This window comes from Periplaneta americana, chromosome 12 (genome assembly GCF_040183065.1).
Source record: "Periplaneta americana isolate PAMFEO1 chromosome 12, P.americana_PAMFEO1_priV1, whole genome shotgun sequence".
Taxonomy (NCBI): domain Eukaryota; kingdom Metazoa; phylum Arthropoda; class Insecta; order Blattodea; family Blattidae; genus Periplaneta; species Periplaneta americana.
This window is the reverse complement of record NC_091128.1, coordinates 100,250,369-100,267,722: the sequence shown is the minus strand read 5'-3', so window position 1 is coordinate 100,267,722 and position 17,354 is coordinate 100,250,369.

Below are 17,354 nucleotides of genomic sequence, written 5' to 3'. Positions count from 1 at the left end.
TCAAATGAAAACTCCCAGGCATGCCCGGGGCTCCAACCATGGACGTCTGCGTGATAGACTGATAGTCTAGACCCACAGTCTAGTATATACAGTCACAAAGCTTGAGTTGTGAGGGTGCTAGGAACAATAGACTGTGCCGGTACTATTTCGCATTGTCTGTAATGAGGCGATATTAGTGATCCTAGTGGTTAGCAACTATCTATGAATGCATATTTACTACGTACTGAGCTTCGTGACTGTATATACTAGACTGTGCTAGAACTCTAGACACTCTAGACTACGCAGCCACTGCAGAAACTTATAAGAAAGAAATATAAAGGAAATAAACGTCAATAAAAAATTGAAAGCGAAAAGCGAAGAAGATTAAAGAAAAATAAGACAGATAATTAATTAACAGAAAAGGTAGAAAGAATAAAAAGAAATAAAATAACGAAAGAAAGAGAAAGCAAACAGAAGATACAGAAATACATTAGAAATCCCTACTGCTTAATTACCAATCCTAAATACAATTGCTAGTGTGTAACGTGAATTTTCGGATTGTACTAAAGATTGTACTAAAGACTGGCGTTCATTAGAAATCCCACTAATTTCTTATATCTCAGTAAATTTGTAGCGTTCAATACGCCTGTGATGACGCGCGGATGCATCCTAAGAATGTGGAAAGCAGGATTCCCATTTACTATGACAGCGAATGCAGTCCAGCGAAATCTGAAAAAGTATAAAATATTCGATAAGACGCTTCAAAGAACAGGGGGAAGAGGGCCTTAAAACGCAACATAAAAGAGGGCAACTACTATGCAAGACAAAGATGGCGATATTTATTTTTCACTCAAATTGCAGCTTGTTATTTCATAATTTCATTTTTTAATATTCTTTATTCGACCATATTATAATACACTAATTAGCCTACTTGTGACATATATTAAATTACTGCTATTTAATTATGTTATTGCAGCTATCGATTTCCAACTAAGTATATGCGATATTGATTTATATCGTACGCGCAGCATCCCGCAAGCCTTGAAAGCACCAATCCAAAATGTCAGGCGCGAGTTTTGAAACTGACATTGATCGAATCACTCAAAATAAACATTAACCCAACTTCAAACATTCCACTGGGAGCAATTCCCCAGACAAATTGCACAAACTGTACAAGCAACAACATGTATTTAAAATAAAATGAATTCTGTTCTTGTTAATATTAATATTCTTATAAATTGAGTTCAGTTCCTGTATTTTAATGTGTGTTGCTTTGAGGTTAAAATCTTCAAACTAAGCCCTGTAAAAAATCAATAAATACGGCGTACACGCCTGCCATCTGTTGCATTACTCGGGAACACGCTGAAAAGACACTCACACTCATGCCATCTGTTGGAGCAGTCGAGAATACGCTGAAAATACACGAATGTTCACCATTTCATTATCAGTAAAGTAACAAGGTAAGATAGTTTGTAAAAATTCAAAACTTAGTTGTTTGACTATAATTAAATATCTACCATTATAGGCTCGTTGTATCATATACTATTATCGTTTTAATGAATTGTATTTATTTCGCTCATACGATAGTAATTTGTTGAATAAAAGTTGAAACTAACGTTTCAATTGTGACTGTTATTGTTATTTTTTTCTTTTTAATTGATGTTGGCATAATTTTTAATATATCGACTTTACGATAATAATTAAAAACATTTATATTAATAATTATGAAATAACAAATAAAAACTAAAGAAAAATAATTATTTTAATAAAGCTGGAATGTAATTCAATCACATTTCGTATAGGCCTATGTATATATATTTTTTATTTACCGGGATTTCTAATGAACTCCAGTGTACAATATGTACTGAAGGAGGATAAGTGTGTCCTAAGTGATGCTCTTGCTCCTCAGACATGCATACGTACAGTATATTGCTTACACGTGAAAGGCAGCGTCTTCTTTAGAGACACCTCACATCGTTACATAAATTTCCTTACATTACTGCACTTGCTCACTTAGAGACTCATTACTTATTCATTTTCAGATCGACGTTTTCTAGATCTCGAGACAAGAAAACGCATCATTTCGTTGTGCAACAGCATTCGGCCCAACAGAAAGTGAACGTACAAATTAGACAAAACCAGTTTCTAAAATGAACCAAAAAAAGAGTTTTAAAGTGCATCCATAAATACGTTGTATCTTTAATAATAGGAAGACAAAAACTTGCTACAACCCTGAACCTTGGGCGACGAGGAGAGTCTCAATACAAGAATGAACCAACAACCACTCGCAGAGGCCCAGTAAAGTGACTGCTTCTCAACAAATACGATTTGATGCCGATCTGAGAAAAAAACCTGTGAAACTCATAGCGGACAAAGAGGCTGTGGGACAGGTATTCTATGATATACTTCGATTTATACCGAAATTCTTATTCAACAACTGGTTCATATCGCCACATAATTATTTCATCTTGTCCTAACAGTAGTTCAAGTCAGCAGTGACCAATAAAATTACACCTGGGATTCGGTTCCTGGCAGTTATTGCGATGTTTGTGTTGGTGGTGAACAGATTTACTGTACTACGACAGATTTTTTTCACAGTTTCTAAGCATCAATGCAATTACAAATTTCATTTTCACATCATAATTATTTCATCTTGTCCTAACAGTAGTTCAAGTCAGCAGTGCCCAATAAAATTACACCTGGGATTCGGTTCCTGGCAATTACTGCGAGGTTTGTGTTGGTGGTGGACAAATTTACTGCACTACGACAGATTTTTTTCACAGTTTCTAAGCATCAATGCAATTACAAATTTCATTTTCACATCATTTTAGTCATGTCATACTTTGATCGTCTTTATAATTGAAAAGAAATGCTAAATAAAATACAAATATCGTCCTAATATAGTACCTTATTATAAAACATTGAAACTTCGACACTTTATCAAAGTAATAAATTATGTGCCGCGTCTGTGGCTTAATTGTTAGCGCGCTGGTCTTCCATCCAAGCGGACCGGGTTCGACCCCCTGTCAGGTCGTGATGGAATTTGTGGTGGACAAATCAGACATTGCAGAGAGTTTTTCTCTGGGTAATCCCGTTTCTCTCTATCATTCGACCAACACTCTTCACCTTCCCCTCATTTCATCTATCATCTGCAATAATAAAAATAGGCTGAAGTGCAGTATGGAGGTAGTACGGGTTTCTGATGCTGATATGAGAAGGACTTGGGGCTCATCAGGCTATTCGTGTGCGGATGGAATCTGGATCTATCAGGGGCTGAGCCAGGATGTCCCATCTATCAGAGTCGGCACATCAGGAAGGGCTTGGGGCTCCGGGCCTTTAAGTCTCATCACGCTACTCGTCCGCGAGACGGGAGCTGGCTCTATCAAGGGCTGAGGCAGGGTGGCCCACTTTTCAGCGTTGGATTCACGAATGCCACCCGGGCCACCTGTTGGGCTTGGACAATCATCGCAAATATAGGGTGCACAAAGTCCGTATCTAAGTGTACGGACTTGTCCCGTGTCCAGTCCTCGACAAGTTGGCCAGCCAGCCAGCCATTAAATTGTACCACAAAGACGGATTTTTGGAAGAAGCCGGTAGGAAATCGCAGAAAGAAAAAATGAGGAACATTATTCTTCGAGAAACGATGAATATTGGACAACATAAAATAGAAAAGGCTAGGCTGGTTTGGACACAGAAAAAAGTGTGCATATGCACAGAATCCCCCCCAAAAAAATAATGGAATAGAAAAATAGAGTGAATGCGTAGGAGGAGAAGACCGAAAGATAAGTGGATAACTTCCAGTGCAGTATACAGAAATATGGTGTAAATGAAGAATGCGATTATAACAGAAATTTATAGAGGTGTAAAATGAAGAATGAAATGAAGAATTTTAAACCTGCTTTACAGGGAGCTATTACCTGAAAGCCAGATTTGCATAATATATTCGTTACTAGAGGTACGTTAACAGAAAGTCACAATTTAAGTCGCACAGAATTGTGTGCACTCGAAGTTGGATTCTGGCGTCTTGTCAGCCTATTTGAGTTGTGTGGATATAAAGGAAAAATTGTGACGGTGTCGTGCATAGTTCCTGGGGTAGCTCAGTCGGTAGAGCATTCGTGCGCTAAGCGAAGGATCCCGGGATCGATACCCGGCCACGGAACAATTTTTCCTTAAAATTATTCAATCCTGCTTTACAAGGAGCTATTACCTGAAAGCCAGATTTGCGTAAAATGAAGAGTTCCGTACGAAGGAAAGCACTGATTTTTGGAGAATTCCTTCATAAATAAACAAGTAAAAAGAGAGGAAAAAAGAAAGTATGGATTTAATTATCTCACGGCGGTTGTTATCACACTAAAATAATTGAAATAATAATAATAATAATAATAATAATAATAATAATAATAATAATAATAATAATAATAATAATAATAATAATACTTACTGGCTTTTAAGGAACCCGGAGGTTCTTTGCCGCCCTCACATAAGCCCGCCATTGGTCCCTATCCTGAGCAAAACTAATCCATTCTCTATCATATCCCACCTCCCTCAATTCCATTTTAATATTTTCTTCCCGTCTACGTCTCGGCCTCCCTAAAGGTATTTTTCCCTCTGGCCTCCCAACTAACACTCTATAAGCATTTCTGGATTCGCACATACATACGTGCTACATGCCCTGCCCAGCTCAAAAATCTGGAATTAATGTTCCTAATTATGTCAGGTGAAGAATACAATGCGTGCAGTTCTGCGTTGTGTAACTTTCTCCATTCTCCTGTAACTTCATCCCTCTTAGCCCCAAATATTTTCCTAAGCACCTTATTCTCAAACACCCTTAACGTATGTTCCTCTCTCAAAGTGAGAGTCCAAGTTTCACAACCATAAAGAACAACCGGTAATATAACTGTTTTATAAATTCTAACTTTCAGATTTTTTGACAGCAGACTGGATGACAAAAGCTTCTCAACCGAATAATAACACGCATTTCCCATATTAATTCTGTGTTTAATTTCCTCCCGAGTATCATTTATATTTGTTACTGTTGCTCCGAGGTATTTGAATTTTTCCACCTCTTCAAAGGATAAATTTCCAATTATTATTCTTTAAGAAGGGGGATAATAATAATAATAATAATAATAATAATAATAATAATAATAATAATAAAGGTAAGGATGTATTTAAGGATCAAATAAATACCACAGAATGTGTACATGAATGAATGAATGCATGAACTAATTAATTAATTAAAGAATTAAGTTTATGGGGTGACAATATTTTTCTACGTGTAATCTCTATTTTATAGCGTTCATGATAATTCTCCATTTAAAAAACATGAAACGTTTCTCAATTTTGCATGTCATATTGGACAAATGATACTCATCTCTGTACCGTTCATAATTCAGTAGGTCTATTTATACTGCCAAAAAGAGTACAAGCAATGGAATGGAATTTATGGGAGGGGGGCACTATGGTCTGCGATCTGTTACGATCTATTGCGCTAACCCTCAAGCTAGGCGCATTCCCAAACCCACACCGGCTGACTACACTAAGGTTCGCTAAGTACCCAGACGGCGATCGGGGAATGGTGACGGAATTACAGTATGTAGATGTCTAATATGGAGAAAAAACTGGAGAATCCCGAGAAAATCCCAACTGCGACACAGGTCTGACCGCGACTCGAACCCGGGCCGCCTGCGTGACAGGTCGGAGGACTAACCACTCAGCCACCACAGGGGTCCAAACGAGTACAAACGTATCAGTTGTTTTATAAGTAGGACACATAACTTAATATCGATCCAACTTGGGTAGGCCCTAGGTTTTATTTAAATAAAATACGAGTAGGCTGTAAGGAAACACAGAGACGAGCATTGCTTACAACGAGCATACAAATAAATCCTGTTGTTTAATTGGAGACTCTAGGGAGTCTGATATGAAAGTAGATAAGAGGGAACGCCGTGAACAGTGCATACTCATGCTGTAGCTTACTGAATAGTTTCGAGTGAACATTCTCCTTGGCTACTGGCTTACAGGATATAAAACCTTTGGGCGTGATATGAATTTAATCAAGAATGAATATTCTGAACAGTAAATTCGGGAAACGGGGAAAATAAATATAAATACATTTATGAGCGCTCGTCTAGAGTACTTCAATGATTTGGACGTGGGATAAAATTCACCTCCAGTATCTCTCAAGGTACTTACTGTTGATTGTAATTAGTAATTACACTGAACCTCTTCAACCACAGGAATTATCCAAGGTATCAAGAAAGTTCTTTTACAACGTTTCATGGGTGATAGAGGAAGTAAAAACAAACATAAATACTTTATATTCCGAAGTAAAAACAAACATCTTTTTTTATCTGAAGCGTTGGGCCGAATAACGGTCTATGTTACAATTTTTTCAAAATCGAATTTTTAATGGAATAATGCTCTGTTTAGTTTTACACAGCTGTCACCACTAATAATTGTTCTTCAATATCTGTATCAGAGACGCTTCTACACGAGTTACAACCATGAATTTCTTGGTTGGAACAACGGTCTATGTTATTAATCACTTCTACAGTATCCAGTTGTTTACATCGTATCGGGAGTTATTACACGGAGTTTGTTCTCTTTAAGAATACTGGATACTTGAACTCTGTATATTAGGTTTCGGCTGATCTATTACGTAAATTGGACGACTGCAAGACAGTAATGATTTCTACGGTAGATATTGACCGGCTAAAAAGGATCCAGACAAATTAATATTAATAAGTGGAAAGATGTGTCACGAAAATCGCTGAGAGACAGTGGTCTTGAGTATACAAAAAGAAAGACGAAGTTGCAAGTTAGTGCGAAAGATCCCCCAAGTAATGTAATTTCCTGTCTGTTATTTTTGCAGTATTTTATTAGTTGTATTTTAATTTATACTTTACCTAGTGTCAGTTGGTCTATGTTGTGTTTTGCCACTATAGTCTATCTTAGAATATTATCAAGATATTTCGTTTCAGGAACAGATTTGTAGAAATTCTTGTAAGGAGATGTGCTCACAGCTTGCTCTTGATGTCAGAAAGGAGCTGTTTAAAATGTATTACTCTCTTACAGTCAGCATTTAAAAACTGTGATTGTTATTGTCTTCATTATTAATAAAATTTATAATTAATAGATAAGCCATCTGTTGGGATGGAAAGTGAATATTCGGGACAAGGTTTCAAATTCTATCCCCCAACAATATCTCAACTTTAATTTTCTTTATTCATTTGTTATTGTTAGAACTTTCATTAATTTAATGGTGTCCTTACATCTCAATACTGTAGCTATTTTCTAATAATAGTCTATTATTTGATCAATGTTGTATGTTTATTCATAATATGACATTGAGTGTAACTTTAATAAAGTACATGGTGTTAATTCATATTAATATGTAACATTTAATAATAAACGTAATAATCATTTTGTTCACAATTTAACCTTTTTATTGATTTTATATATTTCATAATATTCTGATTGTATAAAACTGTTTGTTATCTGTATTCCCTGGTAGTATTTTTGTGCAGTTAAAAATGTTACAAACTTCTATGTTGTGTGAAATGACTTTCAATAACATATTTGTAGACGACATTAGGATACATTAATCATATGAAGAGACAAAGAGGAAGGCAGAAAATAGAAAAGACTGGAGAATGCTGGGTTTGCAGTGAAAGATCTGCCCCTTGGACAGAACACAATGAATGAATGAATATACAATCGCATACTTCGCTTAGTTTACAAAACATATTGATGGAATAACGGTCTATGTTGACAGTCCGATAGTAAATTTATGAGCGGAATTACGATGTAACATTTCTGTTCCTCCTGCACACTTAGCAGATTGTAACATTGACCGTTATTCGGCCCAACGCTTCATTCGACAAAAATCTGGCAAATGCATCATTTTACCAGTATATGTCCTGAAGGGTTAGGTTGCTTGGCTTCCGTCAGACCACTTACCAGTCAGTTCTGTTTTGACTGTTTTGCCTGTAACGCGTTGTAAGATGAATCGTGTTACAAACTCAGTGAATGGATTGCTAAGAAAGGTATTATGGTCACCTCGATCGCCGGACCTAACCCCTATGGATTTCTTTGTGTGGGGAATATGAAATGTCTGGTTACCATACCCGAGTAAATATGGCAAAAGAGCTGATTGATCGCGTTGTTGAAGATGCAGCAATAAAAACTCCCGACACTTTTGAGCGTAGCCTATCAGACAGTCTGTAGTGCGCAGAAATAAATTGTGCATTCGGTTAAACGGAAGACAGTTTGACCATATCTCTGAACAACGTTTTTTTTTTCTTCACATTACTGCATTCAGGTAACAGCCTGATCACAATCTCTTCACACCACTTATACAGCCGAAATGACAAGTCAGAGGGTTTTGTCAATAAAAAAGATATCATCCCTGAACCGTTGTAAACGAACTTTTTTGACACACTGTACAGAAGCGGTTCAACGCTTGTAATTTCAATCTTTGCCTTAGCTCTAGTATGCTGGTCTTCCATAAAGGTTCGATCCCCGACCTGGTCGTGATGAAATCTGTGTTGGACAAAGAAGACGTTGCAAAAGATTTTACTTCCGTTTCTCTCCTTAATTCCAACACCTTTCACCTTCCTCATTTCATCTATCATCTGCAATCGTTAACAACAGAATAGGGTTAAAGTCTTGGGGTTAGGGTAAATCTAGGTAATTTCGTGATATTTTTTTCCTGGCTCTTTCGTGAAATAATCAATGGTCTTACAAGATTCAAATTTCAGCCAAGAGATTGCATATGTTGTCCGGTTTCCAAAAATATACAGCTACGCTTTGTGAAGCAGCTACAATAGTTCACGAAAGAGCCAAGAAAAAAATATCACGAAATAACCACTGCCACGAAATTACCAAGGTTTACCTATGAGTCTCTGATGCTCATATACGATTTAAGGGCTTGGGACTATGGGGATGTGACCTGGCTTTGTCTAGGGACATTCAATACCCTTGGAATAACGATATCAGTACTCAGTAATAGTATCAGGGCAAAGTTTTTTTAGGCCTAAGTCATTGATCCATATGAAGCTAGGTGTAAAGTCCAATTTATCGATAGATCCGAAGTATCGATACCAAGTCAGTATCGAAAAATTATTAAATATCGATATTTTAGTACTACTCACACGAGAAGGGCCTACAGCAGACAAAATTATGAAAACAATATTATATCACTTTATTGTTAACTTTTCAAATCTGAAATTAAATCACATTTGTGAAATAATAAATTGTGATAAGAGCAAACAGATTATACTTAATATTTTAAATTCTGATTGCTTTTAAGTGCTTTCTAAAGCACAAAGGTTCTCGCCGGTACACTCCAATAAATTAATGAGAGGGAAATAGAAGGAGAAACTTTAAAAGATAATGTGAAAACGCGTCCCTACAAGAGATATCGGGGCTGAGAAAAACTGAATATGTGAGCTCCAAGTCTGTTGACCATTTGTCTCATTCCGAGTTTCGCTGTTCCACTGAAGGAACGCTTGAAAATTTTGAAGCAGAAACCGAAAATGGACATAACCTAATAGCTACGACATAAAAGGGGGTGATCGATATTTTTAGTACTACTCAAACGAGAAGAGCCTACAGCAGACAAAATTATGAAAACAATATTATATCACTTTATTATTAAACTTTCAATTCTAAAATTATATCACATTTCTGAAATAATAAATTGTGATAAGAGCAAAAAGATTAGGCGTAATATTTTAAATTCTGATTGATTTTAAATGCTTTCTAAAGCACAAAGGATCTCGCTGGTACACTCAAATAAATGAATGAGAGAGAAATGGAAGGCGAAACTTTAAAAGGCACGCGAAAACGAGTTCTTGCAAGAGAGATCGGGCTGAGAAAAACTGAATATGTGAGCTCCAAGCCTGTTGACCACTTGTCTCATTCCGAGTTTCGTTATTCCACCGAAGAAACGCTTGAAAATTTTGAAGCAGAAGCAGAAAATGGACATAACCAATAGCTACGAGATAAAAGGGGGTGAGAAGCATGACAGCAGCATCGGGAGAAGAAACGCCGGAATATGTAGCCTAAGCCTGCACATTGAAAGGTATCACGTTCTTTCGCAGTGCGAATGGAAGTCGAGTAAATTCGCATGTGTCAAGGGGAATATCGAAAGCCAAAGCCAAGATTCTTATTTTAAAGACGTCTGTTTGAAAAAAAAATGGCAAATTTTGTGGTACACTTTTACCTAGTTTAGTAATATATTTTCAGTCCATATACCATGCACTTTTACACTCTCAGAATAACAGTTCGCTATTGAAACACAGATTTACCCCATCCATTCTTCTTTCTTTGAAACAAACTCAACTCACAATCCCCAGTCTTAGGCTTTCATTCCACTACGGAAGAACAGCCTCCTGATGTGTTTTGGTGACAGCCTGTTTCTTGCCTCGGAAATAATACATCTGGTATTGTAAGTACTCATAACGGTAGCATCAAAAAATCTCTTATCAATTACCACCCCACGATCAAACATGAAACGTCCCTCAGTGATTTTCACGGAAATTCAGTTTGATTAAAGATCACTTTTAATGCACTATTCTTCCAATACGGGCATTCTTCGATTTGAGTACTTTTCCGATAGTGGTAAGGAAAGTCTGCCTCAGTGAAACTTACAGCATAGTCGGGGTATAGGCCAATTTCTATCTGATGCTTTTCCAATTCACTGCAGGCTAAAGCAAGGAGATGCACTGTCACCTTTAATTTTTAACTTCGCTCTAGAATATACCATTAGGAAAGTTCAGGATAACAGATAGGGTTTGGAATTGAACGGGTTACATCAGCTTCTTGTCTATGCGGATGGCGTGAATATGTTAGGAGAAAATTCACTAACGACTAGGGAAAACACGGAAATTTTACTTGAAGCAAGTAAAGCGATAGGTTTGGAAGTAAATCCCGAAAAGACAAAGTATATGATTATGTCTCGTGACCAGAATATTGTACGAAATGGAAACAAAAATTTGAGATTTATCCTTCGAAGAGGTTGAAAAATTCAAATATCTTGGAGCAATAATAATAAATATAAACAACACTCGGGAGGAAATTAAACGCAGAATAAATATGGGAAATGCGTGTTATTATTCGGTTGAGAAGCTTTTGTCATCTAGTCTGCTGCCAAAAAATCTGAAAGTTAGAATTTATAAAAAAGTTATATTATTCCGTATGGTTGTGAAACTTGGATTGTCACTTTGAGAGAGGAACAGAGATTAAGAGATTGGGCTAAGAGGGACGAAGTTACAGGAGAATGGAGAAAGTTACACAACGCAGAACTGCACGTATTGTTTTCTTCACCTGACATAATTAGGAACATTAAATCCAGACGTTTTAGATGGGCAGGGCACGTAGAACGTATGGGCGAATCCAGAAATGCATATAGAGTGTTAGTTGGGAGACCGGAGGGAAAAAGACTTTTGGGGAGGCCTAGACGTAGATGGGAGGATAATATTAAAATGAATTTGAGGGAGGTGAGATGTGATGATAGAGACTGGATTAATCTTGCACAGAATAGGGACCGATGGCGGGCTTATGTGAGGGCGGCAATGAACCTGCGGGTTCCTTAAAAGCCATTTGCAAGTAAGTAAGTAAGATAAGGAAAGGAAAGTATCGATACAAAAGTGCTTGGTACCGCAAGGAAACTATCGACAGTATCTAAATGTTCCTAACTATGTCAGGACTAACGCAAAATGGTACCAGATTCACGATTGCTACCCAGACCACCCGCCGGACTTGAACAATAATCATGTATATAGGCCTATTATAGGACGCACAATGGGCCAAAAATGCCTAGATTCGACACGGGTATGGCCCTCGAAAAGCCAAGCCAAGCCTGTGCCGTATTTAACGTCACTCTTTAACTGCGAAGTCCTTTCAGAGATGATGGTATGATAATTGCAATTGTATTTCTTTATTTACCGTCCCTTTCAAAACTATAGAGGCCTTTCAGAGACGATGAGATGATGAATTGCAGTCTCAATTCTCTATTTAATATTCCATTTAAAGTATAGAGGCTCTTCAGAAACGATGTGATGTTCCATTCTAATCTCAATTATTTATTTAACGTATATCTTAAGCACACAGCCTATTCAAATGCGATGAAATGACAAATTGAAGCTTTTTCTGCAATGTTATGGTAAGCCACACATTTGACGAAACCAAGTTTTCGTCTTAACATTTGTAGAAATTGTATGGTTTTGAAGATTTTTTATTTGTATACAAAAATTGACTTTATTTTATCATTAAGTCATCCTCGGTGGTCAAGTGGTTATAATGCTACCTATGGATTCGACGTTAGCGGGTTCATACCCGGTCGAGGGCCATATGTTTTAAAGGCAATGAAATGCTTATCTTGGCTCCACCCTCTGGAAGGGAAATAAAACTGGGTCCGTGTCGCAGATTATAACACGAGAAAGAATCTTACCTCGAAGGAGGGCTCCTAGTAAAATTCGTCTGTCATTTCTCGCCTACGTTCAATTTCGCCACTCATCAACCTCAGCAGTTCAAAGTGTCTTAAATTTATCATCATATCATCGGTTATGGTCCTGTAGGCTATCTATGGTTTGTTTAAAAAATAAATACATTTCGATTTGAATTCTAACTTGGCTGTAAGTAATTTCATTTAAATATATAGAAGAATCATGCATTACATTCAAAATTGTACATACTTCTACTCCAAATTATCTGGCGTCACGGTTTCAGTTCTTCATAACACCTCGTAATCAGCATCAATCGCTTTTTTCATTCCTCGTCACAGAACTTCTTTATACTCATCTTTCTTCACCATAACATAACCTCGCCTCTTGAATTCTTTATCTAGAGACGTCATTCAACAGTGAAGATATTTCATAGCTTCAACAGATGTTATATCATAATAATAATAATAATAATAATAATAATAATAATAATAATAATAATATGATAATAATAAGATAATAATAATAAAACAATAATAATATAATAATAATAATAATCATATTGTCTAAAAGAAAGGTCAATTTCTTGTGATGATAAAAATATAAATTTCGAGACTTTCATGAAAATATATTTTCAATATTTCTGGTAATGAAAAAGTAATTTTAAGCATGGCGTCTATCCGCCTAACTCTCTGTATATATTCTCCTAAACTACTGGACGAATTTTCTTCATATTTACTCTACTATCGGGAAATAAATTTATCCGGAAACGATGTACATGAAAAGTAAAAAAATCAGTAAAAATAAACAGGTCCTTATTTGAAATCAAAAACTCACAATATCGATTCACTTCGACATCTTTGTGTTCATTTGTATTACTTCGAATAAACTTGAAAATGACACAAAGTTACTAATCTCTATAATACCATAAGAAAGAAATTTGATTTTATTTTCACCACACATTATGGATATGGGATAAGTGCGTGTATATTGTAGATTATGATTTAATGTCAAGAAGTTTGCTAGAGAATAATCAGTTTAATGCTTAATCCATGATTCCTTCAGTTTTTGTATATCTCTTACACTTCGTTAGGAGCTGTTTCTGCGTCTAAATATATAAATAATATTTTGTTTGTGTAAGTATTGAGAAAATGGGCATATGAAGTATTATAAAAAATATCCGAGAATTTTAATATCCCGTGCAAACTAGTAGTGATATGAATCTGCGCCGCAAAACGTCTACTGGCTTACCCTTTAATTAATTAATTAATTAAATTAATTTTTTCCATTATAATTGTTTACCTAGCATTTGTTAAAAAAACAACAATTTTATGGTAAACTTTGTCTTCTAGGCAGCCTTCACTTGGAGGAAGCTGAATAAAATTTATTCAAAATAATAATCTCTCAACTGGTGTCTTTGTAAATATGCGTGTTTCAGAGTTTTGGCTATGTTTTTTACACCACATTTTTGTGTTTCTGCGGTTTTCAAAATGATTGATGTTAAGAAGCAAAGACGTTAAGGAGTTCTGAGACATCTGAGAGAAAATGTGAGGCGCAAACGGCCTGAATGTGGAAGAATTGAGAGTGGATTTTGCATCGTGACGATGCGCTGCACACATTTTGCGTGTTGTAAGGAACTTCCTGACGAAAAATAGGTGTAACATGATCACTTTATCAGGCGACTGGAACCCCACTCATCTTTGCCACTTCCTTTCCTCCCCTATCATCCTTTCATTCATCATCCCGTTACTTCTTCTGGTTTTCAGATCTCTCTACAACCGGCCCTCCGAAGCTGCTGGCTCTCTCGAACGGTCCCCGTGGATTGTATTCAAGTGATGATGGATAGCTTCTGCAATGGAACTCATATCATATAGGGGTGTACAATAGACCTCAGGTCGTAGTGCGTAGGATGTTCCCTCCCTCCCTCCCTCCCTCCTAGCAAGAAAACAATGTTTCCCACCCTGTCTACTCACCTGATCTGAGGCCCTCCGCGACTTATTACGCTTTCCTAAAATGAAACTCAACTTATAAGGGCAACGTTTTTTACTCCACTAAAGAGATCCAAAAGGAAATCTCTGAAGGTGTTGAACACTCTAACGCCGACAGATTTTAACGAGTGCTTACAAAAATGGGAAAATCGCTGGAACCGTTGTATACAAGCACAAGGTAACTACTCTGAAGGAAACGGTGGGAATTAAGACTTAAAATAATTATTTATGCTTTCACGAGCAAATTCTCGGATATTTTGGATATAATCTCGTAGATCTTAGCAATATTTTTCGGATAAATTTACAGCCATGTCTTGATTCTTAACAAATCCGGGCCAAAAACATCAAAACAGAAGTTTAAAACTTTCATTCAATATACGTTCATTATTAGGAAAGAAACTCACTGTCCGATATTGCCCGATTCCGATACTATCCAACTCTCTCCTACGGACAAAAAGCCACAACTTTTCTTTGTTGAGACCAACATTCACGCAGTAAAGTTCTAAATAACACTATAATGGGTTGCAGTAGAGCCTCACATCGCCTTGCACTTGTCTACACGCACCGCAATGAACTTGGGTGCAGTAAAATCCCTAATTCGTGATCCCTATGCACCACGACATGGAGGCGTATAGAAGCACGAGCTGCAACTTCTTCACATGCTGGCGTCACGCATCGAGATGTGAGGAAGCATCCAGAATTCCAGGACGACGACTTTTCTATTTATGCAGATGTAAAAATTTTATGAGGGTAGTAATGAGAATGAATAAATGAACGCAGATATGAAAGAACAATGAACACATAAATAAATGAGGGAATAATGTAGTGAATGCATGAACGGCCAAAGAAATGAAAGAATAACGAAAGCAGGATTAAATAAATGAGGGGGTGCTTGGGATAATGAACTAATGAATGAATTAATAAAGGGCAGAAGAAAATTGAAAAGAAACGACTAATTGAATAATGCAATGAACAAGCTAATGAACCAAGAAAGGAAAGAATAATTAGACTATAAATAATAATAATAATAATAATAATAAAATAATAATAATCACCATCATTATCTGTAGCTTAATAGTCCTAATAGAGCCAAGGCCTACCAGCCAAGTACCAACCTCAAGACCATTTTCACCCGCAGCAGAGATCGACCATCTTCCGACTAGTATGGAGACAACATGTGATCAGCGCATTGACACTCCTCCAGACATTAAAGCTTGTTTTCTAGACTGGGTTACGCTGCTCATTGTAGCTCCATATTTTAAGATCTTGATGTCGGGTGGGTACTTTTTCCATAATTCGGTGTTGCAAATCCAAAGTATGACGCCTTTGATCACACGGCTAACACACGGAAGACGTCATGAGCAAGTAAATGCATTGTTCATATACCGGTAGCAAACATAATAAGCTATGAGATAAAACGATTTGTATAATATAATATAATGATAATTTATATAATATTGTGACAGCCACCTCGAGACTCGAACACGCTTCCCGCAAGAGAGCAGGTCGCGCGCGAGTCGACACGGGCTCCACAGAGCACTGGGGTTCGAACATGCGTCCGACGAAACGCTGGTACGGAGAGCATCTGCATGCTGATGGCCAGAGGGGGTGTATTACGGCGCGCGGCGGAGAGGAGAGGCTAAGTCGTCCGTGTTTTGGGCGGGTTGCGCACGCATCTGGTGCTGGCAGAGAGGAGAGGGATCTGGATTGTTCGAGAGTGCTTCTCTGGAGTGCTATCTCTGGACACGCGTGGAACTTTCCAGGCTACGTCGCTGTGGTTATAAAAGAAGAAACGCGAGTGAACTCGGACAGTGTGATTCATGATTAGTTCAGTCAGTAAGCCAGTGAACAGAGCAAGCCAGCCAGTCTTGTGTACCGGAGTTCGACTTGAGTGTGCGTCCGCAACTGTGTGAGCATTAGAAGGCCTGAGTTCGAGTGCAGTGGACCACAGTTGGAGGGACCTGAGTTCGAGTACAGCGGATCGTCTCTGAAGGTCTGTGGTTCGAGATACTGTGAACTTGAGTGACTGAGCTAGAAGAACTGTGAACTGAGAACTGACAGTTCTGATTTGTAAATAGTGCTTTGTAAATATTAGTTAAGATTAACAGTTCATTGTTGTTCGTAATAGTCCAAGTAAGTTGTCATTGTCGTCAGTGGAGTGCACTAACGAATACTGTGTTACTGTGTAGAAAGTGAAGAGTTATTGTTGAGATAATAAAGTTACATTGTTGTTTAGTTTAAAAAAAATTACAATATATTTGTACTTATATCCCTATGTACTGTATAGGATAATAAATATATAAAATAATTAAACAAAAAAAAACAAAAGAATTAAAGATATTAGTGAATAAGTTACAGAATGATGCAGTGAATGATGCAGTGAGTGAATGCATGATTCGTTCAAGACAGAATAATGAAGACATGAATAAATTAAAGAATGATGCAGTGAGTGAGTGAATGAATGAATGAAGGACGAATGAATGAATGAATGAATGAATGAATGAATGAATGAATGAATGTATGTATGAATGAATGAAACACACATTCAAGAAGAATGACGAAGACACATATGCCTGTAAAATTATGAAATAATGCAATGAATGAATGAATGAATTAGCTAATTAATTAGTTAATTAATAAACCGTTCAATGAGTGAATGAATTAATTAATAAATGAACGAAACACACATTCAAGAAGAATGACGAAGGCACATATGCCTATAAATTATGGAATAATGCAGTGAATGAATAAACCATGAAAGAAAGAATGATAAATAAAAGTGAATAAATTATTCATTCGTAGAAGACAGAATAATGAAGACAAGAATAAATTAAATATTGGGAAATGATGCAGTGAACTTATTAATCATCCAAGGAAGACAAAGTGAGGAATATTAAATAAACAAGGGAATGGTGCAGTGAATGAATGAACCAAGAGA